Source organism: Heloderma suspectum, chromosome 6 (genome assembly GCF_057233095.1).
Source record: "Heloderma suspectum isolate Gila_16-S chromosome 6, 16-S_ref, whole genome shotgun sequence".
In the NCBI taxonomy this organism is placed as follows: Eukaryota; Metazoa; Chordata; class Lepidosauria; order Squamata; family Helodermatidae; genus Heloderma; species Heloderma suspectum.
In genome coordinates, this window is record NC_139463.1 from 99,855,647 (window position 1) to 99,881,170 (window position 25,524).

The window sequence follows — 25,524 nt, forward strand, 5'->3', positions numbered from 1 at the left end:
TGTTGGACGTGCAGGCCCCTCTCAAATGTCCAGTGGGGGCCACCCTCCTGTGCCGTCTCCTTCCCAAGACAGATTGGATTTCAAGGCAGATGTGGTTGGACCACCCAGTCCTCTTGAACGATAATGTACGAAGAGCAGAGAACAGTCCCAGCCTCTTTGGAGAAGTGCCAGATTGCAGGCAGGGAACTGGACTACTTTATATAGCCAGCTTCCCTGGAAAGCTTGCTAATGAGTTGCAGCTGGGAGCTGAGCGTGTCCAGGCTTGGGCCTGTATAAAATGTAGCAAGGCCAGTCAATCTTTATCTGTTATCAGTATCCATGCATGCTTCGTGTATCCTGAACTGTTGACCTGAACTGGATTTCGTGACTGACTTCGAACTGATTCTTTGCCTCTGCATCTCTGTTGCTTGGATTTTTTGAACTGCCTGATGACCTGCTTCTCAGCCCTCCACCTTATCGCTGTTCATTACTGCCAGCAACCTTGAAGCATCTCTGCTGGCAGGATTCCCAGTCAGAGGAAGCCATGTGTTTTGAAAACACAAGCTGATAGAGGACTCTGTCTTTGAAATAGGACACTGCCTCAGTACCATTTGATCAACATAATTTAGCATCAAATATTCATCTATTCATGTTTTTCATGTTTCTCTCCTTCATAAGTAACAACTGCCTAATATTTGGCTAATCCAGTATTCAATTTTGTTTCCTTCAGTTTTAAAAAGTTCATTGCATGTATTGCTCTCAAAACGAATAACGCCACCAAAAGATCCACTTCAGGGTAGACATCACGTGATGCTAAAAGAAAACATTTGAGATGTTCCAATGAATCTCTACATCGAAACAATGAATGTTTGACGGCTAACAGGAATCGTAACAGAGCTGCTAAAACAAGCACAGATAGAAGCATTCCTCTGGAAAATGTTCGCCAGTGAATCATGGAGAGCAGAAGGGCTGAGATGGAGATGGAGAGGGATTTGTGCCTTGGAGTGTAGAATGCTTCTGTGGGTAGGAAAACTAACATCTGGTTTCCGTTACAACTCATTAGTCAGTGGTAAAAATGATGGTTCTGTCACCATAGGACGCATGGCCACACATGCCAATTCTGTCAGGCCCTCAAATGGAAGGATGAGCCACCTGGGCTACGCTGCTGTAATGGAAAAGTCAGACTAGCAAATCTTAGAGCACCTCCAGAACCACTATGGAGACTTTTGTTTAACTACCAGCAACTGTCAAAGCACTTTTTAGAGTTAAGTAGAAGCTACAACAGTGCTTTCCAAATGACATCTTTTGGAGCAAAACAAATTTTTGTGGAAAATTTCATGCCCACATTTAAAGTTCAGGGACAGGTGTATCACTTAGCTGGCAGGTTGTTGCTTGCTGCAGATCAGGAGTCTAAATTTTTACAGATCAACTTTCTTGGGGACCATGACAGTGAATTGCAACATAGACGTCACAACAATCCCAAACTCGATGTTGGCATACTTGCACATTTAAAAGAGATGCTTCATAACAATAATGTATATATCCAGAGTTTCAAATCAACTTTAGAGCAAATGCCACTGATTTCAAAGTCATCATGCATGCCGACAAAAAAACGATGGGTGCCCACCCAGGCCACTTCAATGTACCCATTACAAATGAGGTAGCTGTTTTAATTATAGGACAGCAGTTTGGAAGGCATGATATCATTTTACAAGGTCGTGATTAGAGACTTGCTCGAGTTTATGAGACACACAGTGCTTATGACACCCTTCAGTATTCACTGATGTTTTGTTGAGGAGAAAATGGTTATTTCATTTCCATACCAGAGGTGAACCCAAATAGTCAACAACCAGCAGCCCATAAAACTGTTTTGGCAATAAACTTCTGCACCTATCAAATGATGATTCAATATGATCAAGAAAACCATTTACATTATTATTGTCAGCTTCTCAATCAATTTTGGGTTAATATGTATGTGAAAATAGAATCAGAGCATTTATTATTTATTTGTTCAAACCCCCCAAAATGACAGACTGAAAATTACATCCACTTACAAGATATGATTAATAACAATGCTAAAGGCAGAGATGTAAGAAAAGTAGTTATTCTTCCTTCATCATTTACAGGTGGACCACATTATATGCATGAGCTCATGCAAGATGCAATGACCTCTGTACGGACTTGTGGTTGTCCAGGCAGATTTATTTATCACTTTTACCTGTAATACTAAATGAGAGGAAATTTCAAGCGAATTATTCTTAGGCCAGAAACCATATGACCGACACAATATTATAGCGAGAGTCTTTCACTTAAAATTTAAAAAGTTAATAGGCTTAATTACCAAAGGCAAAATTGGGGGGTCAACTTCACACGATACATACTCTGCTGAATAGCAAAAGAGAGGGCTACCTCATGCCCGTATTTTGGTGTGGCTTGAGGAAAAGATATGGCCAAATCATATTGACTCATTCATTTCTGAGGAGCTGCCAAACCCCGAAGAAGACCCTAAATTGTTTGAAATAGTAAAAAAACCGCACACACATTTTAAAAAATCCATGGAACCTATGGTTATCTAAACAGAGACTCCCTGTGCATGACTTCTGAGAGTAACAAATGTTCAACGAAGTATCCAAAACAGTTTTTAAAAAACATCCAAACAGGTGGCAATGGTTACTCAAAGTGCAGGTGTCAGCACTAGCAGATAAGTGATGGTGGGTTTACAGCACATGTAAATTTAAGATCTGGTCCAACTGAAGTCAATCGTTGCGTAGTACCTTATTCCTCTTATATCTCAAACATTTCATGCAAATATCAACGTAAAATATTGTAATTCCATGAAATCCATATATAAATACATTAACAAGGGGAGCAATCAGGCCACATTTTCAATTGATAAGGAGGATGAAGTGCAAGTGTATCAAACTGGGAGATACATAAGTACTTCTGAAGCAGTCTGGTGGATATAGCATTTCCCATGCATGAGCAGTATCCCATGGTTCCACATCTATCTGTCCACTTGGAGAATGGAAGTACTAGAAAAATCTATTTATTTATTCTTATCAAAAGTGCGGTCTCAGAGGAAAATAGCACTTGCTGTGGCATCATCTAGCATTGCTGCTATGTTATTGCAAGGTGGGAAAACCACACACTGGGGCCAGTGGCGCACAGGCTCCAATTGGATAACACCCCTTGTGTTTTGGTTTGCATCTTGGTTCAAAAGTGCAAAATTAGGTAAAGTTGACATTAAAATGTGAGCTAAAGAATTTTTTTCACCATCCCTAGCCTAGATATACTTTTTCTCCCCATAGTACCACTCCATGACTGGGTCTGACATCTTCCTTGTTCTTGTAGCGCTATGTTGTATGTAGGAAATGCACATGGATCAGGTTGTGTTACTTACTTACTTACTTACTTATTACATTTCTATACTGCCCCATAGCTGAAGCTATGTAATGAGAAAGCGGTCATCTACCTTGCCGATCATCAGGAAGGAGGATTGCCATCACTCCATGAGGAGCCCAAAGAGATAGAGGCAACCTGAATCGATTTTTGTTTCATTGTCAGTATTTGGGCCTGTTTGGCAGTTGTTTGTTTTACCAGGGGAAAGAGAAGAAGACAAAAACCTCTGTTCTTATGCTTGGATAGATAAGAGGCACATTCATTTCAAATGAATTAATTACATAATGGATTAATCCATCAAAAGACAGATGACAGATTCTGTGGGTGGCATCCAGACTTAGTCTGCTCTTTAGGCGGAGTCTTGGGGGCCCTTGGGCTGTGGGGCCCTGAATTGGACTCCAAGGTCCAAGCCTAGCTACACCACTGAGATTAAACCTGCTGAAATCAATGGGACCCCCATTGATTTCAGTGGGTCTGCTCTAAGTATGATTGAATCTGGATCCAACCCGCTGTAAATTGGTGCCACCCTATGAAATGGATTGATTGATTATACTGAAATAAATGTTCACTTTACTAAAACCTCAACCAAGATGTTTGGTGCTTCTTTGAGATATTTTTGAGTTATTGGGCATTTCTCTACATCAGCCTAAAATCCTGCATTTAAAACAGGGCTTTCTGCTTCCGTTTTAAATGCAGGATCACCACTGACTCCCTTTACATGCGCTTCCCTTCCCCCCACACCCACCTTCTCCTGGTATTGGAGTCTTCCATTATCTTTCATTGATCTCGTGCCTCTTCTTGATGCTTTAACTCTTTTCATGGAGGAAACTTAAGCGGAACACAACAGGGTAATTTGATAGCTCATTATCTGCGATCTATTTAAAAATGGAACAAAGGGCATTTAGTGCAGCACGGTCATGGCAGGGTCACGGCATCATGTAAAGAGCCCGCAAACCTCAGTGAAGGAGCCTTCTCAATCGCAGGATAAAAGCTTCGTGTGATGAAGCCCATTGAAAGAAGTGTAAAATAATCTGCAATTTAACAGGCAAAAGAACCCACTGGTAAAAGGAAAGCCCATCTTTAATACTGGGGTTTTCCATACTTTTTATAGTATAACTTTAGAAGCCAAATAGTTTCAAACATAGATAATAAAACAGAAATATAAATTTAACAGAAGAAAATACACACATCCTTAAATGCCACTCTACCCATTTATTAAAACTTGTCCACATAGATGAATCAATTAAAGCTTTATTGATTAATGTGATTGTGTGTAATGCATTCAGGCTCATAAGAGACAGGCATAATGTGTAAGAAATCAAAGAAAAGTAGAATTCAGCATATTTTAAATGATTATTTGGGCAGAGAAAGTGTACCTGTGTGCATGAAAGTCATAGACAATACAGGGATTACAAAGGGAATAATACACATGCGAACATACAGTATTAAACCGTATGACTGGAGTTATTACAATCTACAGAGAGAATAAAATGCAAAACTACATTAAATATCAGGTGAAATGATTAATTACAACAGGGAAAATTAATTTAATTAATGTAATTACATTTAATTATTGTTTAAACACCTCACCTCTCACGAGCCCAGCTAGTTAAGGTTTACTACATTCCCAGCTATATAGAAGTTTAGTTTAAAAAAGAGGGGGAAAGATATACTTATAGCTACCTACCCACCACAGAGGTCTGAGACACAGGCTTCCGTGAGCTCAGATGAGAGTTTGGAAATTACACAAAGATCTAGTGTATAGAAGACTTACAGAAAATTAGTTCAGGAGAGCATAGAGGAATAATATAAAATAGGGATGTCTGAGCTCTTCAAGAAAACAAAATAATATGACAGGATTTAAAACAACAACAACCATGAATAACTGAATCCATTAAAAGCTGTTTATGAGCCAAAGAGCCAGCCCTAACTGATTAGCTTAAGAAAAATGACTAGGAACAGCTTCAGCAATGGAGATAGCACAACCTTCTCCCAAACTGAAGACCAAGAAGTAAGCCAGAATCCTACCCCCCCACCCCGAGAATACAAAACCCTGCTAGCAAAATTAAAGCTACAGATTGATCCCTTAATACAAAGTTTCCCTACTTCCAGATTGGTCCTTTTTCTCTGTCTCCCGTTTTTCTCCCTGAAAATTCAGTTCTGTATTGGTGAATAACAGGTTAGGTGTCCCAAACCTGCAAAACTAGTTTTCCATTATTTTAGGGCCACATGTCGGGCCCATGAAATTCACCTGGAGTGGCTGGTCATAGGGCGTATCAGATTCTGTATCTTCTTTCATCCTGGTTCATTGTGTCAGTCAGACTAGAGCCTTGTCAGCGTTTCTGGCTTTTCCCACATTTCAGAGTCCAGACAGAGAGAGCAATCTGAACCCTTGGGAGAAACAGCCAGGACTGCTTTGTGAATTAGAATTGCGCCATCAACCAGGGCTCGCATGAAAAATGTTTTCTTCTGTTCTATCCCATGGCCTGTAGGCCTTGTTTTCCCAGGGCCCAATCAACATGGAAATGGAATGAAAAGCGCTTTCTGGTTATATCCAGATTTTCATGAAATAGCTTTTGTCCATCAGGGGCACATGAAGCAAGAGAAGCGGAATATACTCTACCTAAAAATCCGCTTTCATGGGTCACACAGGTCTTGAACCCCCCCTCCCTTTGGTCTTGGGTGGCTGGAGTAGAATTGAATGTCATCAACCCAGTTGGTGCTGCTCAGCGAATGAGAGAGGCTTGTTCCCCACCTGTGTCCATGCTCCCCTGCTCAGGGCAGTTTACTGGAAGCACTGAATTAAGCCCTGCAGTTTACCCCACACCTCTCCCCTCTCATCCACCATTGGGATAATGTGAAAGATTAAAAGATACTGCACTACTGTTAATGGGAAAAACAGGGCTACATAATCTGAATGGGTGAAGCAGTTTCTCCTGTATTATGACTGCTTGAAACTGCAGTATTGTGTAATTTTTTTATTTGGAAAATGGAATATGAATGATTTATCATTTGCTAATTCCTTGTATGATTCAGTACTTGTAATATTTGTTAAAACATTTCTCTTGAAAATAAAAAAAATTAAAAAGAAAAAAGAAATTGCACTATTGTGAATGGGAAAATTAGGCTACAGAATCTGAATGAACAGCTACTGCACTATTGTGAATGCTTGAAACAGCACTACGTGCTTTTGTCAGTGGGGAAAACAGGCTACATACTGTGAATGAGTAAAATAGCTACTGTGGTGTTCTGAATGATTGAAAGAGTGCTATTGTCAATGGGGGGAAACAGGCTACATAATCTGATGTCAGGGGTGCCCTAGCTGCCTCTTACAGTCTACTCCAATAGCCAACTCAAGACACAGACAAAAGGATTCTTTTCAAGGCTTTAATCCTTTTACAACTTAATGATTCTTTCAGATGCTAATCACCAGCGACTAAGCAAGGAACAGCACTGGGGAAAGATAGCAGAGTAGCCTATGCTCCAGGTTAGGCAGTTGGTCCCCGTTCGAAGGAGAATCACGGGAAGACCCTGAACTTATGGGCTAGGGAGAGATCCTCCCTCTTTCCCTTGGGTCCTTGGGACGTGACCGTTGCTTGCCTGCCAAACGAGCGCTACACCTCCTTTCCACGCCCTCCGTCTGTCGTCACTCCCTGCGTCGGCATCGAGCATCCAGCAAGCCCCCCTCCAGCACTCTGTCGCTGCCAGGGTCACTCTCTATCCCAGGAATGCTGGCAGGAGGAATCTCTGCCAGCTGCTGTGCCTGTGAGAGATGAGCGAGCTCCTCTCCCACGGATTGCTGTTCCTCCTCAGAATCAGAACTGCTCTGGGGTTCTATCGGCTCAGTTTCCACCCTGACATCTGAATGGGTAAAGCAGCTACTGCACTTTTTTGAATGACTGAAACAGAGCTAATGCACTATGGTGAATGGGAAAAACAGGCTGCATATTGTGATTGGGTAAAGTGGCTACTGTGCTAGGCTACATATTGTGAATGGGAAAACAACAGTACTGCAACTAGGGATGTACAGATTGGATAAAATCCACTCTGTCTGTGTTTCGCAGTTTCTCAGGCACCTTTTGTTCCATTGTCTGTTCACAGACGGATTCGATTTCTTTGTTATGTGGAAAAATATGCAAATAATTCTGTAAGAGGGTTTGCAACAATTTACATAATTTACCTAAGTATGTAACATATAGCGTATTGCCCCCCATTCCATTCATTTTTCTCAGCAGGAACGAGCATATTTTCCTACGAATAAATATGTGTAAATTTCGGGAAAGTAAAAAAAAAGAAAAGATCTAAAAGTCCACGGACTCCGCATGGTCTCAGGAGGTTGGTCTGCAGCAGATTCCGCAGGTCACATTTTTAGAAATCTGAGCTCATTTAGTTCATCTTGAATATCTCCAGCATCCCTAACTGTGATATAGTGAAAAGATAAACAGCATGAAGTAGCGCTAAATGGGGAAAAAAAACCTGTGTCCAAAAGCCCTTACTGTGAATGGGGAAAAAGAAGGAATGGGGGGAGAGGGGAGGAGTGACAGCATCCCTTGGCCACGCCACTGCCAGGTCACAGAGGCATGCCCAAGATTGAATGCAGGGGGACGCGGCACACTGCAGCGGAACCATGTGGGAGCCACATTTAAGGGAAAAAAGACGCACTAAAAGGACTTTCCAAAAATACGCCATTTCCAGAGGGAAGCTGTGGGGTTGCTGTGGATTGGCAACAATGTCATCTGCCGCAAACAACCCTGCTGTGCTCTCGCTCCACACTAAATTGTCCATGTAGATTGGGCCCAGGACACTGGGTCCCCCCCAAAGTGACCAGAGTAACAAAGGGTGCAGCTCTTAAGTAGTGAAGCTGTCAGGAGCGCCCTTGCTGCCTTCTGAAATCCTCAAGTAGCCAGAATCAATACACAGACGATAGGGCTCCTTTCCAAGGCTTTATTTCCATTCAACCTAATGATGCTTACAGATGCTACTTGCATGAGCCTAATGAGGGAAACTTTAGAGAGCTGCCTAACAGAGGTTGCTAGCCTTAGAGAAATCAGTTGATCTCCGTTTGGAGGACAGAGGCGGGAAACCTCTGGATTTAAGGGCTAGGAGGCGAAAGTCCGCCCCTTTCCCATGGGGCATCGGGGCGCAGCTGTCGACGTCGCACCAAGCGGGCTGAGCACCTCCTCTCGGCACCCTCCTTCTCCTGCTTGTCCTTCGCCGGCGCCTAGCGTCCCGAAGCTCCAGTTGTCCCTCCCCCTGCCTGCCAGGGTCGCTACCACTCTCATGAAGGTGAGCAGGGAGGGGCTCTCCCTCCAGCAGCACCTCTGAACAGTGCGTGGGTTCCTCTCCCACGGTTTCTATCTCTTCCTCAGAATCAGAACTGCTTTGGGGCTCTATGGGCTCCGATCCAACCCTGACAGCAGCAGATGTACATGCAAAGTACAAAATGGGAATATGATGACTTCTTTTCAGACTACAGTTCACAAAACCACAAAACAATGGCAGCTTGATTGTGCCACATGGCCTCTTATGACATGAAACTTATGGTGTAGTCAGAAGGAATAGAAAGAGAAAGCTAACAGTACCCCCCCCCCATTTATTATACACATGAAGGGGCTCTGGGCCCAAGGTTGCACAACACTCGGGCTTCACCTGACAATATCCATATGTTGAGCTTGGAGATCTGCAGGGGGAAGCCTATGCATGTAGATTTCTTTGTATATAGGCTTTTATGGGAGCTGGAACACTGACCATGCAAAAAGCAATTTTCAAATGCTGGGGAAAATGGTATCGTCATGGTGTGGTCGGTTGTGAAACCAGGTTTGCTTTGCTTCTTGGCCAATGGCTTTAACATCTCTAGCAGCTTCAGATGTCAGGATCTAAGGTTAATATAAATGTTAGTTACTGCAGATACGGGCAGCAGGAAACAAATCACAACATAAGGCATGTGTAGTGTGGGTCTTGGATCTTGCACATATGAGATGCTAGGGTTAGAGACAGAACTATGTACATATATGGGTGGGGACTGAGCTGGCTGCCATTGGGGAGTCGCCCGAAATGAATACTGGGTACTGAGAGCAAAGGAGATTTCTTGGGCACAAATGTGCCGTAGGCACTAGGTTGGGTGAGGCTAATGGCTGGCATCCAATGAGATTCTTTAGTTGTGCCCATGAGCTTTTACAAGTCTAGTGGGACTTTAAACTTCTTCTCTTTGAACATCTGATTCCGATCCCTTATTTCCTTGGGTTTTAATGTTTTATGATTTTGGTCTACTGTACACTGTTTTGGTTGTTTGTATAGAAAAGCGGTATAGAAGTTGTTGTTACATTTGTATCTTGCCTTTTTTCCTCTTGCAAGGAACCCAAGGTGTCTTACATGGTCCCCCTCCTCCCTTTTATCCCCACAACAACCCTGTGAGGTACGTTAGGCTGAGATCTCTTGACTCCCAGTTCAACTCTCTCAGTACTACACCACACGGGCTCTCTATTACTAAGTCTGATAAATAAGAAGTAAATAAATTATTATAGCAGACTGCTTTTGAAACTCCCATCAACTTTGAAAGATAATGAGTATGTAATATGGTTCACCATTTTATGAGAAACCCAAAAGCATCTTTGGATACACCAAAATATTTCCATTATTCATTGGATACCAGCCAAAGAAACACCCTTCAGCTCAGTCACAGCTTTGAACTATGTGGTCCATTGTGTCAGGATCTAACTAGTTTTAACTCTCCAAGGATTCAGGCAAAGGTGCTTACACGTTCTTCTTCCTGGGAGTTTTAAATTCTGTCATCCTTTTAGCAGAGAACTTGGTTTGGATTATGCCTTAAACCTACTACATTTTGGGCATGTGCTCAACCCCTAGGCTGGGTGACCCATCATGAACCATTAAGAACCCCCAGGGCCCTTGGAGAACTGTTTCATTTCTCCCCCCTACACACACATGCATTTTTGGGAGGGAAAGTTGCAGGAGACAGAGCAGGAGGGGGGAAGTCCTCTTACCTCACGTCTATGATTCTTAAAGACACGCCGATCCCTGATCACAATATATATGAGGAGGAGAAGGATCAGACCTCCTATGGCAAACTGGACAATGTTGGTCTTGGTGTAATCTGCAGGAACCTCTGGAATGAGATGTCAGGATCTAAGCAGACAACTTGAGGGACAGAGAGATTTTAATCTATTTATCAAAACAATGATCTGTCCAAGACAGCAGAGTATACAGGAATCACTGATGTGTGCTCGCATGCAAATGTACATGCATGTGGATCCAGGGGCAGTTTGAGGATAGGAGATTAACAGCCTACCTTGGTGTAAATGCAGAGATACTGGTGACCATCTGAGTGTGAACAAAGAACTCAGTTAATACTATATCAGTGATTAGCATTTGTATAGAAGGGAGCGAAGTAATTCGAGTGCCTCAGTTACACCCACAGCAAGCACACTGCACACCTGGACAAATGTAGGGCCCTGGCAATGCCCACCACTGCTCACTCTGGGTGTGGTGAGCCCCCCACCCCTCCCAGACAGGAATGCCGGGCCCATGTGGTGGCACTTGCCCATGCCTCCATCTTGCCTCCCTAAAATACAATGCCATATATATGTAAGGCATTGCGTTCTGGGGAAATTTAAATGGCAGCAGGGAAGAGTTGAGCCACATGGGTCCAGCAGTCCTGTCCATGCCGCTGTTAGGCTGCTCACCCCACAGCTGCTGCTGCTGCTCCCAGGCTTGACAGGAGCAGCCTAGCATGAGCAGACACCCAGCAGTCCTGACTGGAGCGCCAGCCCTGTGTGGCTGGTCCCACTCCCACCCCGCCCTCTTTTTGATTCACCCAGAATGCAATGCTGTATGGATGTATGGCATTACTTGCTGCACAAATCAAAATGGCAGTGGGATGGAGGCAGCTATGTGGGTTCGGTGCTCCAGTTAGCTCTGCTGGATGCCTGCAAAAACTTCATCTGACTTTGTCAGCAATGGGAAAAAATCTGTCGAATACTTCCCAAGCGGAGAGAAGGGATTGTAGCTTGGAGAGAACAAAGATCGCATTGGATCTGAAGAGCCTGGCAGAACAGCCACTAAGAAAAGCAACCACACAGAGGCAGCCGTATATGAGCAGTTTTCCACATGGCTCTTTAAAAAAAAAAGGATTTGCAGTACTATAGTAAAAATGTATAGGACTTGTGAGAGGATGGTACTAATTCTCACAAGTACCTTGCCATGCGGAGCTGCCTCCAAAGGCTGCACATACAATTTGGGCCACAGTGTTGTTCAATCTACCCCTCAAGGTAGTGGAAAGCAGTAGTCTTGGTGAGTGAGTCAGTGTCAGAAATGTGAAGGCTTGGGAAAAACGGGGGGGGGGGATTGTGAAACTCCCAGCTTCACTGCCCCAATTTCCCCAAAAGCCCTGGGAGGAAAATGAAAAGAAAAAAAACCCCACAGCTTCTTAAAAAAAAAAAAAAAATTCCCCCCATTTTTTTTCTGTATTTTTTTCCAGGCCTTCACCTCTCTAGTCAGTGCATGAGAATGTTGCCTGAGAACTGCTTAAACATTTGCACCGCAGAAGGAAGTGGAGCTTTTGGACAAATGCAGGGAACTAAGATATGGTTACACCCACATAGCCTTACATCAACAGTAGAGGATGGGGAAAGGTGGTGTTTTAGTACCCAAGGATATACGTGTACAACACAGGAGGTCCGGGAGATACCCACTTGCTACTGTTTCATTACCAGCACTTCAGAGAACTTAAAAAGCCCATCGAAAGTAAGGCTGATAAAGTTATGTTTTTAAAAGTCACTAAACCAAACCATTGATTTTGGATCTATATGGGTGTAACAATCCTGTCCCAGCCCAATTCTACTCAGAAAGAACTTTCACAAGAACCCAGATTGGAGGCTCCCTCTGTCTTTTTTGGGTCAGGTGACCAAAGTTATGGCTGGCTTGCCACCTATGCCCTGAACAACAACTTGTAAATTAAGGCTCCAATCCTATACCCACTTACTTGGGAGCAAGTCCCAATGAACTTAATAGGGCTTACCTTTGAGCAGACACGTGACGTATAGGATTGCACTGTAAGTTACTTTTCTCCCTGTCACTTTACATTTTTGGTAGAGCAAATGTTCACTGGCTTAATTTCTTACATTAAGGGTTTAAAGGCAGAGGAGTGGGGAATCTGCTACCTTCTTGCTTCATTTTGGGATAAATCGAATTGAGATGTCATGCCTTCTATCCAACTGCAGATAAGAATTAAAAAACTTCCAAAACCAAACTGTATGGAAAGACACAAGACTGGAAGAGTAGGACACTAAGCTCGATACTGTACCTGATACCAGAAGCTCCAGGTTATTACTCTGTGCTGAGACTAGCAACGGTTTTTAACGGTTTGTCTAAAAATGCATAGCTACAGCTATAGTTCTTGCTGTGCTCCCAACTGATGTTGTGAATGGAAAATTCGCCCTCATCGAAGTCAGCCTTCATGGGCCTCTTTGCAGTTGGCTCTCCATCCATATGGAGATAGAACTTCGCTGGTCCATCATGGATTTCACACACGAACTTGATGTGTCCTCCCAGGGCAACTAACCCAGGGGGGCTGATGGAGATGGCAGGTCTGGGTAAGCTGGGATCTGTGCACAGAAGGGAACAGGAAGTGAAATGCTCACCTTGCAAAGCGGGCCCTGTCCACAGTGCAGGGAGGTGCATCAGGGACATTACAGCCATAGCTACTGCTAAGCTATATGCTTTCTCTCCTTTTTAAATGCACATAAGCTTTGCTTGCACTGGCTATTTGCCTCCTCTCAGTATCACAGAACTGCACCTTTTACTTCAGTGGTAGTGACAGCAGCAATTCCCCATCTTCCCCTGGCTGGCCTGTTCACTTTCCAGCAAAGTGCTGTGCCATTCAGCCAGCTGAGTTTGCAGGCCCTGTGGCACATTATTATTTTAAAAGATTTTTTAAAGTTACATTTTGAGTAGCAGTGACCTGAACCAATCAGGTGCTGCCTTTGGGGGACACAGCCTATGAGGGCATAGGGTGGGTTTTATGTCACACCTATGCATTCATTGGCCATCTCCCCCAAAGGCAGCATGTGACTGCTTCTGGTCGCTGCTACTGCCCCCCGTCCCCCACCCTCAACCACCTTTTACAACCGGCCTGTGTTTCCAAATGGCCATAGGAATACATTAGAAGGATACCACAACCCCCCAGGAAACAGAGAGGGCACCCAAACTGCTCACGGGTAACAGAGATACTACCCCCAAACATCCTAATAGCCCCTTTGTAGTGCATGCTCCATAGGAATGGCCCCTCCTTCACATGGCCATAATATTCAGGTGTCCTTCAGAATGGCCATAGGAATACATTGGACTGAGATGAGCAGCCCCTCAGGAGGGAGCGGGAGCCTCAATACTGCTCACAGCTGACAGAGGGAGTACCCCTAAAGGCCCCAAGAGTCATGCTTCCATTCCCCCTCCTTGCGCATGGCCATAATATTCAGATGTCCTTCCGAATGGCCATAGGAATGCATTAGACTAAGATGAGCTGCCTACAGAAAAGAGGAGGAATGCCAGCATTTCTCACAGGTGATGGAGCTAGCACCCCAAACATCCTAAAATTCTCTGTTTGATGCATGCTCAATAGGAATGCCCCCCTCTTTGCGCATGGCCATAATAATCAGGTGTTTTTCAGGACAGCCATAGGAATGTGCTGGGCTGAGGCAAGGAGCTCCACAGAAAGAAGCAGGAGCCCCCCAAACTGCCCATGGATGATGGAGTTGGTACCCTCTAACATCCCAGGATCTCCAGTGTAATGATGCCTGTCCTTCCTCATGGCCATAATATTAGGTGTCCTTCAGAACAACCATTGGAATTGGAGTTGTTTCCTAAAACCACTCTGTTAGTAAGTATTTTGATTCTTAGTTGTTTTCTATGAAAAATAAATGTTTATCTCTTTTAGGTATTTTGATTTGAAGATCATCTCTAAAGTCTTCCAATGATTTCCTATGGCCATTCAGAATGAACCAATGAATGTCAATAGCTATTTGGTGTCCTTCTTTTTAGTAAGTCCCCCCACCAACAACACTCCTGGCAGGCAGGTCAGGAAGGAAAATTGGACAGCAGGGATCCACACCCTATGTCTCCATCAAGCATACTAAGAATTAATAAAGTTGTGGCCAGTTTAATAACCCATTTAAGTTGGGGTCTCTGGTTTGTTCTTTCCATCCACTGCATGGAGGCAATTAGATGCTGTGCCACACAGTGTGATTCTCAATAGAGGTTAACAAAGGAAAATGCCATATACAGCATGGCATGGAAAAGTGAAATGAAAAGTAGACAGATTGAGGGTTAAACTATACCCTACATTAAATATGTAGCATGCAGCTTCTTATTTTTATCACATGGGAAGAGAGAATTAGATAAAATTGCTATAAACTGCCATGGAGATTCAGAGTGTTAAGTTGAAGCTGTGTTTGCCTACGGTAATTTATAACTTATCTGTATTATGTGTATTGTTTGAAATTTCTGTACTACTGTACATTTAAATGTATTTGTCATGGCCTTCGGCTAGTACAATTGTCTGTCTGTCTGTCTGTCCGTCTGTGTGTCTAATCTATCATCTATCTATCTATCTATCTATCTATCTATCTATCATCTATCAATCACAGTGTCAGTTTTCGGGGGGGGGGGGGACGACGACAATCTAGATCAGGACCATTACACATGGGCAAGGGAGGTTTATACCTTCCAATCCAGCCACCCTTGCTAAATTCTGCCTACTCCACCACACATGGGGGTTTAAAAAGGGAGGAAAACTCTCCATTGGCAGGAGAAACACATCCCATTGATCTGTCCTTAAAATTCCCCTCTGTAAACTGCAATCAGAGATGGCAAGATTGAACATCGACATCTTGGGAATCAGCGAACTAAAATGGACAGGCATGGGCGAATTTAATTCAGGTGACCATCATATCTACTATTGTGGGCAAGAATCCCTTAGAAGAAATGGAGTAGCACTCACAGTCAACAAAAGGGTGGGAAAAGCAGTACTGGGGTACAATCTTAAAAATGATAGAATGATCTCAGTACGAATCCAAGGCAAACCATTCAACATCACAGTAATTCAAGTCTATGCCCCAACCACTGAGGCTGAAGAAGCTGAGGTTGATCGGTTCTATGAAGACCTACAACACCTTCTAGAACTAACACCAAAAAAAGATGTCCTCTTCATCATAGGGGATTGGAATGCTAAAGTAGGAAGTCAAGAAATCACCGGGATAACAGGCAGGCATGGCCTTGGTGTACAAAATGAAGCAGGACAAAAGCTAATAGAGTTTTGCCAAGAGAACATGCTGATCATAGCAAACACTCTTTTCCAACAGCACAAGAGGCGACTCTACACATGGACGTCACCAGATGGTCAATATCGAAATCAGATTGATTATGTCCTTTGCAGCCAAAGATGGAGAAGCTCCATACAGTCAGTCAAAACAAGACCTGGAGCTGACTGTGGCTCAGATCATGAGCTGCTTCTTGCAAAATTTCGGCTTAAATTGAAGAACGTCGGGAAAACCACTAAACCGTTCAGGTATGACCTAAATCATATCCCTGATGAATATACAGTGGAGGTGAGGAATAGATTTAAGGGATTAGACCTGATAGACAGAGTGCCTGAGGAACTATGGACGGAGGTCCGTAACATTGTTCAGGAGGCAGCAACGAAATCCATTCCAAAGAAAAAGAAATGCAAGAAAGCCAAGTGGCTGTCTGATGAGGCTTTACAAGTAGCTCACGAAAGAAGGGAAGCGAAAAGCAAAGGAGAAAGGGGAAGATATACCCAACTGAATGCAGAGTTCCAGAGAATAGCAAGGAGAGACAAGAAGGCCTTCTTAAATGAACAATGCAAAGAAATCGAGGAAAACAACAGAATGGGAAAGACTAGAGATCTCTTCAAGAAAATCAGAGATCTCAAGGGAACGTTTTGTGCAAAGACGGGCATGATAAAGGACAAAGAAGGCAGGGACCTAACAGAAGCAGATGAGATTAAGAAGAGGTGGCAAGAATACACAGAAGAACTATACAGGAAAGATCTGAATGTCCCTGATAGCCATGATAGTGCGATCACTGAACTTGAGCCGGACATCCTCGAGAGTGAAGTCAAGTGGGCCTTAGGAAGCATTAGTAACAACAAAGCTAGCGGAGATGACAGTATTCCAGCCGAGCTATTTAAAATCCTAAAAGATGATGCTGTTAAAGTGCTGCATTCAATATGCCAACAAATTTGGAACACTCAACAGTGGCCACAAGACTGGAAAAGGTCAGTTTACATTCCAATTCCAAAGAAGGGCAACGCCAAAGGCTGCATATTGTCACCCTGCTTATTTAACTTATATGCAGAGTACATCATGAGAAATGCCGGGTTGGATGAATCAGAGGTCGGAATTAAGATTGCCAGGAGAATTATCAACAACCTCCGATATGCAGATGATACCACCCTAATGGCAGAAAGCGAAGAGGCTCTCAAGAGCCTCTTGTTGAGGGTGAAAGAGGAGAGTGCAAAAGCTGGTTTGAAACTCAACATTAAAAAAACTAAGATCATGGCATCTGGCCCTATCACTTCCTGGCATATAGAAGGGGAAGAAATGGAAGCAGTGACAGATTTTACTTTCTTGGGCTCCAAGATCACCACAGACGGTGACTGTAGCCATGAAATTAAAAGACGCTTGCTCCTTGGGAGGAAAGCTATGGCAAACCTAGACAGCATAGTAAGAAGCAGAGACATCACCTTGCCGACAAAGGTACGTCTAATCAAAGCTATGGTTTTCCCAGTAGTAATGTATGGCTGTGAGAGCTGGACTATAAGGAAGGCTGAGCGCCGAAGAATTGATGCTTTCGAACTGTGGTGCTGGAGAAGACTCTTACGAGTCCCCTGGACTGCAAGGAGGTCAAATCAGTCCATCCTAAAGGAAATCAACCCTGACTGCTCATTGGAAGGACAGATAATGAAGCTGAAGCTCCAATATTTTGGCCACCTAATGCGAAGAGAAAACTCCCTGGAAAAGACCCTGATGCTGGGAAAGACTGAAGGCAAAAGGAGAAGGGGACGGCAGAGGATGAGATGGCTAGATAGCATCACGGATGCAATGAATATGAACTTGAGCACGCTCTGGGAGAGAGCGCAGGACAGGAAGGCCTGGCGTGCTATGGTCCATGGGGTCACGAAGAGTCGGACATGACTGAATGACTGAACAACAACAAACTGCAATCAAATGCGTTGTTACTAAATATCCGGAAGACATTACAGCTAAAACTATGATAACATTTTTTAAAAATGAAGATTGAGTCATCTCAATGGTTGGGGAGGTGGATATACAGACAGCCCCCTTACCTCTTAGCTGCAACTCCACAGGGTCACTAGGCTCTGAGATGGCAAAAGCATCTAATGTATGGCGGTAAGAGCAGCTGTAGTTCCCTCCAACATTCAGCGTCACATCTCTGATGGTGAAAATGGCTGCAGTCTCATTGATCTCTATGAACGGATGGGCATAATTTCTCGAACCTTGTTGAGATAGAACCTCACAGCCCTGACTGGGCTTTGGCAATACATAGTGACATTTCCCCCCAGGATGAGGCCTTCAATGACATTCATGGAGATGGTTGGCCTAGGTATACTGGGATCTGGGCAAAGGAAGAGATGGCATGGTGAAGACCCTCTTCCCTCCCAAATGGCACAGCCTATCGGCATTCTGTGCTTTTCTTCAATTGGTACAAAATGCAGCAGCTAGGCTACTAACTAGCGCTTGGTATTGGGACCATATTACAACTGGACCTGAAAGACCTGCACTGGTTGAGAATTGTTTTCTGGGTGCAATTCAAGTTGTTGCTTTTAATCTTTAAAGCCTTAAACAGCTTAGGACCTGGCTATCTAATGGACTGCCTGTCTCACTAAGAACCTGTCTGGATATAAAGGTTTGCAGGAGAGGAGGAGTTTTTGAGGGTGCTATTAGCTACAGAGGCCTATGAAAGGGCCTTCTGTATTGCTCCCAAACTATGGAATATGCTCCCCCAAGAATTACAACTGACCATCACTCTCTTAGGTAGGAAAAAACAGAGGGAGGCTCAACTGAATCTCTCTCTCTCCCATTGCCCACCCCAAAGATTAACCCCCAAAGATAGACAATAGAAAACATGATTTTGAAGTGGGTGAAATGGTTGATAAATACCCCATGTCAGTTTGGTGCAGCCCAAACAGGGCATCGTATATGTTTATAGAAGTGATGGAAATATGTAAAGTTTGTGCCATAGCCTTTTGGAAAAGCAACCCAAAGAAGGTGGCATTTTTGTGAGAGCAGTTTTCAACGTATTTCTTTAAGAGGAGGACTCCCAGTAGTTTAGCTGAAATGGGAGAATCATATGGGAAACAGCTTTATGTTCCCTTGTAGATTGCAAAGAAAAATTGGGTCACTGTGTTTCTGAACTTCCCACTAAGAGGTGATTTTCTACTCTGGAACCCATTTACAGCTGAGCTGGGACACAACCATGCCCTATGGACCTCTACACCGAGCTGGGATAGGCCACTGTCAAGAGCCCTGCTGAGCCACAGCCAGACAGAGTGTAAGGCAGCTAGGTTTTCTATTACGTTTTATTATGTTGTTGTAGGTTATGGTTTTAACTCTTTTTTTATGAACTGCCCAGAGAGCTTCTGCTATTGGCAGTACAGAAATACAATAAATAAATGAAATGTCCGGAAACTTGTTGTTGTTCAGTCGTTCAGTCGTGTCCGACTCTTCGTGACCCCATGGACCATAGCACACCAGGCCTTCCTGTCCTGCGCTCTCTCCCGGAGCGTGCTCAAGTTCATATTCATTGCATCGGTGATGCTATCTAGCCATCTCATCCTCTGCCGTCCCCTTCTCCTTTTGCCTTCAGTCTTTCCCAGCATCAGGGTCTTTTCCAGAGAGTTTTCTCTTCGCATTAGGTGGCCAAAATATTGGAGCTTCAGCTTCAGTATCTGTCCTTCCAATGAGCACTCAGGGTTGATTTCCTTTAGGATTGACTGATTTGACCTCCTTGCAGTCCAGGGGACTCGTAAGAGTCTTCTCCAGCACCACAGTTCGAAAGCATCAATTCTTCGGCGCTCAGCCTTCCTTATAGTCCAGCTCTCACAGCCATACATTACTACTGGGAAAACCATAGCTTTGATTATATGGACCTTGGTCGGCAAGGTGATGTCTCTGCTGCTTACTATGCTGTCTGGGTTTGCCATAGCTTTCCTCCCAAGGAGCAAGCGTCTTTTAATTTCATGGTTACAGTCACCGTCTGTGGTGATCTTGGAGCCCAAGAAAGTAAAATCTGTCACTACTTCCATTTCTTCCCCTTCTATATGCCAGGAAGTGATGGGGCCAGATGCCATGATCTTAGTTTTTTTAATGTTGAGTTTCAAACCAGCTTTTGCACTCTCCTCTTTCACCCTCAACAAGAGGCTCTTTAGATCCTCTTCGCTTTCTGCCATTGGGGTGGTATCGTCTGCATATCAGAGGTTGTTGATAATTCTCCCAGCAATCTTAATTCCGACCTGTGATTCATCCAACCCGGCATTTCTCATGATGTACTCTGCATATAAGTTAAATAAGCAGGGTGACAATATGCAGCCTTGTCGTACTCCTTTCCCAATTTTGAACCACTCAGTTGTTCCATGTCTGGTTCTTACTGTTGCTTCTTGACCCTCGTACAGGTTTCTCAGGAGACAGGTAAGGTGGTCTGGTACTCCCATCACTAAAAGAATTTGCCACAGTTTGTTGTGATCCACACAATCAAAGGCTTTAGCGTAGTCAATGAAGCAGAAATAGACGTTTTTCTGGAATTCTCTTGCTTTCTCCATGATCCAGCGAATGTTGGCGATTTGATCTCTAGTTCCTCTGCCTCTTCGGAACCCAGCTTGTACTTCCGGTAGTTCTCGGTTCGCATACTGCTGAAGCCTAGCTTGTAGGATGTTGAGCATCACCTTGCTGGCATGTGAAATGAGCGCAATTGTGCGGTAGTTTGAACACTCTTTGGCATTGCCCTTCTTTGGAATTGGAATGTAAACTGACCTTTTCCAGTCTTGCGGCCATTGTTGAGTGTTCCAAATTTGTTGGCATATTGAATGCAGCACTTTAACAGCATCCTCTTTTAGGATTTTAAATAGCTCAGCTGGAATACTGTCATCTCCGCTAGCTTTGTTGTTACTAATGCTTCCTAAGGCCCACTTGACTTCACTCTCAAGGATGTCCGGCTCAAGTTCAGTGACCGCACTATCATGGCTATCGGGGACATTCAGATCTTTCCTGTATAGTTCTTCTGTGTATTCTTTCCACCTCTTCTTAATCTCATCTGCTTCTGTTAGGTCTCTGCCTTCTTTGTCCTTTATCATGCCCGTCTTTGCACAAAACGTTCCCTTGAGATCTCCAATTTTCTTGAAGAGATCTCTAGTCTTTCCCATTCTGTTGTTTTCCTCGATTTCTTTGCATTGTTCATTTAAGAAGGCCTTCTTGTCTCTCCTTGCTGTTCTCTGGAACTCTGCATTCAGTTGGATATATCTTCCCCTTTCTTCCTTGCTTTTCACTTCCCTTCTTTCGTCAGCTACTTGTAAAGCCTCATCATCAGACAGCTTTTTAAATGTCACTCCACTGAAGAAATTTTTTATGATTTGAGTATTTTGACCTGTATGTGCAACAATGCTGTCCCTGCCCAACTGGGCTTTGGAAAACATTACACAGGAACATGTTAAAGACCACCTCTCTGTCTCTCTTCAGTAGTATTGCTAGTTTTTATACTGGCGCTGCTCCTCTGCCTCTAACAGCAGCCTTGAGTTTAAAATCCTATACGCACTTACATGGGAGCAAGTCCCATTGAACTTAACGGGGCTTTACTTTGGAGTAGACAGGTACGCATATGATTGTACTGTAAGTTACTTTCCCCCTATTACTTTACATTCATCTATGGCAAATGTTCACTAGCTTAATTTCTTACATCAAGGGTTTTAAAGGCACAGGAGCAAGGAATCTGCTACCTTCTTGCTTCACCTTGGCATAAATCCCATTGAGACATTCACGTCTTGTATCCAACTGCAGATAATTAAGCTTTAAAAAAACTTCCAAAACCAATCTATATGGTTAGACACAGAACTGGAAGAGTAGGAGGGCACTAAACCCGATACTACACCTGATATCAGAAGCTCCAGGTTATCACTGCGTACTGAGAGTAGAAAAGGGTTTAATAAAAGTGCATAGCTGCAGCTATAATTCTTGCTATGCTCCCAACTGATGTTGTGAATAGAAAATTCACCCACATTGAAGTCGGAATTCATGGGCCACTTTGCAGTTGGCTCTCCGTCCATATGGAGATAGAACTCCACCGGTCCATCTTGAATTTGACACAAGAACTTGATGTGTCCTCCCAGGGCAGCTACCATATGGGGGCTGATGGAGATGGCAGGTCTGGGTAAGCTGGGATCTGTGCACAGAAGGAAACAGGAAGTGAAATGCTCACCATGCAAAGCGGTCCCTGTCCACAGTGCAGGGAGGTCCATCAGGGACTTTGCAGCCCTCGCTACTGTAACGCCAAATGCTCCCTTTCTATTTTTAAATGCACATAGGCTTTGCTTGCTCTGGCTATTTCTCTCATCTCTGTATCGTACAATTGCACTTTTTTCCTTGCTGCTGGTGGCGGTCACTGCAATTCCCTCTCCTCTCCCTGCCAGCCCACTCATAGCAGGCTCTGCAGGCTCTATGGCCCAATACTTTGAAAGATGTTTCTTCAAGTCACATTTTGAGTAGCAGCAACCTGAACTGATCAGGTGCTGCCTCTGGGGGGACACAGCCCATGAGGGCATAGGGCACTCTTCATGTCACTCCTGTGCACTCACTGGCCACCTTCCCCTGAAGCAGCACCTGATTGGTTCAGGTCACTGCTACTCAAAATGTAACTTTAAAAAAACCTTTTCAAGTCACGTACCGCAGGCCTTGCAGGCTCAGCCCCAGTACTTCCTTTTGCCGGTTGGGTGGGGAAGCAAGGAGGCGGATGGGGCAGCTGGTGAGGTAGGCTCAGGTGCAGGGATGGGCTATTCTGAACACCTGGTCCCCTCAGCAGTTGCCCACTTATGCCCACTTACGACATGTCATTGTATCGTGCAGACCCCCACCTATCTCTTAACATCACTGTTTGTGGCAAGGTGGTGTCACAGTGCAATGACATCACGTCACACTGTGGATGGTACAAAAAGTGACAGTGACAAGGGAGCAAAAGGCATGGAGCTGTATGGCCTGTAATAGCTTGTTCTGTCCCTCCGCATCCTTTTCTTTCCCTCAGTCGTGCGTTGAGGCAATAGCCTGTGGAAAGGTTGCTGTGCTGTGGTTGTATTTGTATAACAAGTATTGTGACATGAATTTCTGAGCTGGAATAAGTTAGGCAAATGAAGTGAAATTGCTTGGCTTCTCTCTTCACATAACCCAATCTGCAGTTTTTACTATTTTGCTTCTATTAGTCATCTAGAGAGCAACTCAGAGCAAGGGGCTGTGACTCCAGACTTTCGAAAATCTGATTCAGCAACTCTTCCAGTATCTGACATTTTACTAGCTTTTCCATGCAGTTTTCAACAACCAAAGGAAGAAGAAATGCAACTCAATGGGCCACCCTACGTTTTGTATATAGGGAGTCCAGCCTTGTATGTTTCTCTTCCCATGGATGATGAGACATTGCTGGGGGAGGACAGAGTGCTTTGCCCATCCTCTGACAGCCTGGTGCAGTTTTATGGTGGGCATAGAGAGGGGAAGCCCCCCGCCCCCCTGCACCCAGCATATAAACCAGGGGTGTTGATCCCCAGGCCCACAGGCTTAAGTCTGTCCCACCTGGGGTCTCGATCTGGCCTCTGAGGTTCCCCACATGGCCCCTGCCCTGCCCTCTTCTCCTGCCTCCTGCTTGTTTGGTGATTTCCCAGCTTTTTTTTGCTTTTTCTTTCTTTGCAGCTTCCCCCCCTTCTAAAAGATTCAAGTGCTTCTCCTCTAAAGCTTACTTGCCAGCAATAAGAGCTTTGAGCTAAATTATGCAGACATTTTTGCCCCTGGCCCTTTTGCACTTGACACACCCATCACTAATGCTGTCCACAAGAGTGGAAAGACATTTGTGACCCCTGATAGAAACCAAGCCTGACTTTTTAGGAGCTTGCCTTTTCTTTATAACAGGGGCAGAGAAGGGATGGAACACCCTGTCCCTCTTCTTTAGCCCCCTTTAAGAGGAAAAAGCAAGCCAAAGCTGACATAGTCCTGTATTCATTACTCAGAATGTACTAGATTATGATGATGTCCTGTCATGTCTTGTGGTATTCGTGAAGCTACCAAGGAGATGAGAGCAAAAGACATGGAATGGCAGTAGATGCTTCTCTCTTTCGGTGGCTGGTTTCACCCTGATCTCTAGCCATATACTTTACCAGGTGAATTGGCAGAAACGTTCAGGGGGCTACTAGCCCTTTAAGGTCTGGAACTGTGGGGTCAGGAGGGGTGCCTGAAACCTCCACCCATTTACCTAGCACAACAGTGTGGCTGGGGCTAATGGAGATGCCTGTCTGGGATTTAAAGGGCTGGGATAAGGATCTGGCCTGAAACCCCACCTGCCCTTTTCCAGCCTCTTTGTTTCCCCGTGAAAGAGGCAGTTGTTTTTCTGCCTCTTCTGTTGGGATGTTGAGAATTTGTCCGAAATTTCTCAGGGTGCAGGGCTTGAGTGCTTACCTTACCTCACTGTAAGGAGGTGGCAGAGGGGGTCCCGAGTGCTCTTTCTTTTGCCACCGTTCTGTCCCTGCAGCCCCTCCAGCTGCTTGAGCTTCTAGTAAAGCCCCCTGTAGGACTTCCTCCCATGGGGCTTTCCAGTGCTGATGCCCACTGAGTGCCTGAAAGCCAAGAGGGGCTTTTTTTTTTGCTTTATTGTTATTAAAAGCCCTTCTAAGAACAAGAAGAAGAATATGAATAAGAAGAATAACAACAAATCCACGCCATTTACCTGCGCACTGCCTGGCAAGCAGCACTCGACCCGGTCAGTTTACATTCCAATTCCAAAGAAGGGCAACGCCAAAGAGTGTTCAAACTACCGCACAATTGCGCTCATTTCACATGCCAGCAAGGTGATGCTCAAAATCCTACAAGCTAGGCTTCAGCAGTATGCGAACCGAGAACTACCGGAAGTACAAGCTGGGTTTCGAAGAGGCAGAGGAACTAGAGATCAAATCGCCAACATTCGCTGCATCATGGAGAAAGCAAGAGAATTCCAGAAAAATGTCTATTTCTGCTTCATTGACTACGCTAAAGCCTTTGATTGTGTGGATCACAACAAACTGTGGCAAATTCTTTTAGTGATGGGAGTACCAGACCACCTTACCTGTCTCCTGAGAAACCTGTACGAGGCTCAAGAAGCAACAGTAAGAACCAGACATGGAACAACCGATTGGTTCAAAATTGGGAAAGAAGTACGACAAGGCTGCATATTGTCACCCTGCTTATTTAACTTATATGCAGAGTACATCATGAGAAACGCCGGGTTGGATGAATCAGAGGTCAGAATTAAGATTGCTGGGAGAATTATCAACAACCTCCGATATGCAGACGATACCACCCTAATGGCAGAAAGCGAAGAGGATCTCAAGAGCCTCTTGTTGAGGGCGAAAGAGGAGAGTGCAAAAGCTGGTTTGAAACTCAACATTAAAAAAACTAAGATCATGGCATCTGGCCCTATCACTTCCTGGCATATAGAAGGGGAAGAAATGGAAGCAGTGACAGATTTTACTTTCTTGGGCTCCAAGATCACCGCAGACGGTGACTGTAGCCATGAAATTAAAAGACGCTTGCTCCTTGGGAGGAAAGCTATGGCAAACCTAGAAAGCATAGTAAGAAGCAGAGACATCACCTTGCCGACAAAGGTCCGTCTAATCAAAGCTATGGTTTTCCCAGTAGTAATGTATGGCTGTGAGAGCTGGACTATAAGGAAGGCTGAGCGCCGAAGAATTGATGCTTTCGAACTGTGGTGCTGGAGAAGACTCTTACGAGTCCCCTGGACTGCAAGGAGGTCAAATCAGTCCATCCTAAAGGAAATCAACCCTGACTGCTCATTGGAAGGACAGATAATGAAGCT

At 44.3% G+C, this 25,524-nt stretch overlaps 1 long non-coding RNA gene across 1 annotated transcript; it reads right to left on the reverse strand.

Annotated features, from left to right (window-relative positions):
- Positions 1-7,837: 7,837 nt before the first annotated feature.
- Positions 7,838-21,783, reverse strand: LOC146342064 (uncharacterized). Its single transcript, XR_014783908.1, has 4 exons — positions 21,698-21,783; positions 17,756-18,045; positions 10,380-12,998; positions 7,838-9,254 (listed from the first exon to the last, which is right to left on the reverse strand). It is a non-coding gene; the product is annotated as an uncharacterized LOC146342064 (long non-coding RNA).
- Between the last annotated feature and the right edge of the window lie 3,741 nt (positions 21,784-25,524).